General features: G+C 39.7%; 1 non-coding gene across 1 annotated transcript; it reads left to right on the top strand.

Annotated features, from left to right (window-relative positions):
- Positions 1 to 1919: 1919 nt before the first annotated feature.
- Positions 1920 to 2128, top strand: LOC135215973 (small nucleolar RNA U3). Its single transcript, XR_010314775.1, has one exon. It is a non-coding gene; the product is annotated as a small nucleolar RNA U3 (small nucleolar RNA).
- The last annotated feature ends 1519 nt before the right edge of the window (positions 2129 to 3647 follow it).

The following is a 3647-nucleotide window of genomic DNA, read 5'->3' as shown; positions in this document are numbered from 1 at the left end:
CAACACGCCAATAAATGCAAGCAGAATATACAATACAAAGATTTGAATCTTGGGACAGCACCGAATGGCAAACTACTGACAATTCTGGAGTCCTTGTTTATTAAACAGCTTGTTTTCCTCAATTGAACACGCAGTCTTCTTGACAACTCTTTACCTAACGTGAGCTGTTACCGGTCATTTTCTGGTTTTGTTCCTTCTGACTTCTGTCTTTCCTTTCTCTCTTGATGGTTGGTTCTGCTAACTAGTTTTTATTTATTTTTTATCTTGTTTTTTATAATGTATTATGTCTTTTATTTGTAATTTAGCGCTTTTAATATTAATTCTATTGTTTTTTATGTCTTTACAGCTTGAAAATGAAACCTTTGTGTTTTGAAACGTTGCAATAAATGTATTTAAGGACCACCTGAGATGTACTTCCTCCTACAAGTCTTCTATATATATATATATATATGATAGATATATATATATATATATATAATATATATATATAGTTTATATATATATATATATATATATATATATATATACTATATATATATATATATATATATATATATATATTATATATAATATATATATAGATATATATATATAATATACTATATATATCTATATATATATATATTCAAATTTTTACCTGCCCGAATTAAATTTAAGTATTCTCGCCTGACAGTTTATCTTGCTCTGATGAAATAATGTATTGCAATAATATCCATCAGATTTGACTTTGTGTGTTGATTCATTCATCCTTGTCACCATCATGATCATTACCATCATCATCATTGCCTCCATTGCCTCTTACCTTTTTTTTATGCTTTTCCTGTGCTATCATTTCCACGCAGTCTCCTTGTGATGGTAATTGCTTCCTAGCAAAGAAAGATAACGGAAAGGAGAACGCATTTCGAGAAGTTTCGGCAGCAAGGAGGCGTTAGCACATTGTGTTGGAGGTGCCTGTTATCATGATGGTTCTAGAATCGGCAGGAGTGTTGTGGAACTCGTCGGGACGTTAGAAACGCCGCGATTTCTGATGCAATACCTCGTCTAGATTCATCTAAGAAGTTCTAGAATCCCTGGAGTCTGTGAGTTCGCCGTAGGGTCCGCCCCCAGAGTGCCGTATAAATACGACGGTCGTAGCAGGAGAAAGCAGAGATCGTAAAAGAGAGACACCAGTTAGTCACAGAGAGATATCCTCAGTAAGAGCCATAGATCAGATTATCAGTGAGAGATCAGCAGCTGCAGAGATCATCCGTGAGAGATAAGAGAGAAAGGGACCGACGAAGGATCAGAAAAAAAAAAAGTTGCGCGAGAGTTGGTTTGGATACTGGTCTAGTCGTCTTCAGGAGTGGACGAATTATCTCGTGTTATCTCGACGTCGAGCAGACTTCAGAGAAGAAAAGGTCCTGCCTAGAAGTTTTGGGGAGTTCCTGCCTTACAAGAAGACTAGTTTCTGCAATACGGAGTCAAGAGGACGTCTGCAATCACCGTTTTCCTTTTGAGAAGCCATCGCTTCGAATTACCAAATTGACTCGCAAGTATTTGAATTGCCTCACTGTTCCCCCAGTACATGCAGTGTAAGATTTTATCTTTTTATGTAAATAGGAGATACCATTCTGCATTTACCTATGTTAGTAAGCTTGTAAATAAACCTTTGTTGTGTTAGTGTTTCTTTCTATATTCGTATCCCCAGTTTCAACTGTTGGTGCTGAAATATTTTAATTTTTTTCATTTTTTCATATCGAACCTGAAGCGGACCTCTCTCTCAGAGGCCGTAACACTCCTCCTTCAAGTAGGTCTAGGTCTTCCAACACTTCCTGATGCCCTGAGAAAACTTGAATACTTAGTAATTGAGGATTTACCTGTCCAGGCTGTGCACCTTTCATACAACGGCGAGTCCTACCCAACTTCCCAGTTCACCTAGCATGATCATACTACATAGGATCAATTCTATAGTGTGATTGACGAGTTTAAGTCCAAAACTCGGAATGAATTCAAACCACGATGACGAGGTTGAGTGTCGTCCTCTGAGCGGGAAGCGGCTCTTGAGTATTGAGTTACTCCTGAGCATTTGAAGACCCGTTCCCTCATGGGCTCGCCCTTGAGTGGAGGAGGACGTCACAGGCTGAGTGGTGGATTGGACGATCGCTCGGCAGAGGGCCAGGTCGTGTTGTGGTTTCTGTCAAGGAACAGGAGTTTTATACGACTTCTAAGGCACTGAAGGCGTTTTAAAATGTACTCGCAGGTGTGTGAACATGCAGTGACTATTTTTGCCCCTCCTTTAAGTATAAAGTAGGAATGTGAACTTAGCATTTATTTAGGTGCAAAACAGCAGGACTCATTACCCCGGTTTCCTGGCCGGGAAAACCATATGCCCTCGGGCTATGCTCGAGCGTCTCTATAGCCAACTTTAGCGAGTAGTAAAGTTGGCGACGACGCACATCTTTTGTGCCCAGCGAAAACCAGACGCAGTGACTTCCGTTTTCTGTGTCTCCAGAATGAATGCGCCAAGGTTGAAAAGAATTAATACCATAGGTATTTGATACTTAGTGGGTGCAATTTATGAAGACGACATTCCCTTAATTCTTGATGATACTTTACGTATACAGGACGATGAAATTGAGGCATTGCAGATTTGGGGAAAACTAGATTAATTGTTAAATTAAGCTCAAGAGAGAAATATGAAAACATTTGTGAAGATTTCGGTGGCAAAGAAATCAGTGTAAGAGACGACCTAAAAATCCGAGTTGAGGATTTGTCAACTTACAGGTCGTATGTAACAGTGCGAAATGTGGCCTTTTGAAATGACTGACTTTATGCTGAATGACATTCTTTCCAGATACGGAACAGTGAGTTATGTGAAAAAAGAAGAACACTCGAAGTCTGGGAAGATACAAAGGTATTGATAATGGTGTCAGAACAGTTTCTATGGATATTAATCGACAGATTCCTTCCTTCTTATATGTTGAATGTGCCAAGGTTTATATCTATATATACTATAAAGGGCAGACTAAAACTTGTAGACTTTGTGGGCAAACCAGCCATTTTGCTAATGAATGTGAAGTTGGAATTACACAAAGACTAAATATCATTAGTGAAGTAGACTTCCCTCATTTATCTGGCAATCAGAAAAATAAAGGAAATGAAATGCCAGTAAGCCGCCAGGACCCAGTAGACGTTCGAACTTGTGAAGGGATGCCCCAAAACACTTCTATAATTGACCGTCCTGTCGAAGTCGGAAGTAACCCAGCATCCAACGGCCAACCAGACTTGCAAACGGAATCCGAAACGCTGATGGAGACTTGCCATTTGATTGACCTGCGAGATGACATTGACATTCCTCCAACTGTATCTGAAGAAAACAGTTTGGCCCCTATAAATGGGACCTTAGAGCTTAATGGTGGGACAGACGTATTGAATGCAAGTTGCTTCATCGTACAACGAACTACTGAGACTGATGCAGTACCTCTTGTTGCAACCTACGGAACAATATCCGAGGAGGCGAACGTTTTGTTCGCCCGACAGTAATCCTGTCGAAGCTTCACCTAGTGAGAATGATATGAGATCTTGTGACGTCATGGAAGAATCAAGACATTTTGAAGGCAACGTTGACGAAGACAGAAGTAACACCGACACAGCGCATCCTATGAGTC

The sequence above is a fragment of the Macrobrachium nipponense genome, chromosome 5, assembly GCF_015104395.2.
Source record: "Macrobrachium nipponense isolate FS-2020 chromosome 5, ASM1510439v2, whole genome shotgun sequence".
In the NCBI taxonomy this organism is placed as follows: Eukaryota; Metazoa; Arthropoda; class Malacostraca; order Decapoda; family Palaemonidae; genus Macrobrachium; species Macrobrachium nipponense.
Note: the sequence above shows the minus strand (reverse complement) of the source record. Positions and strands in the feature narration are given on the sequence as shown.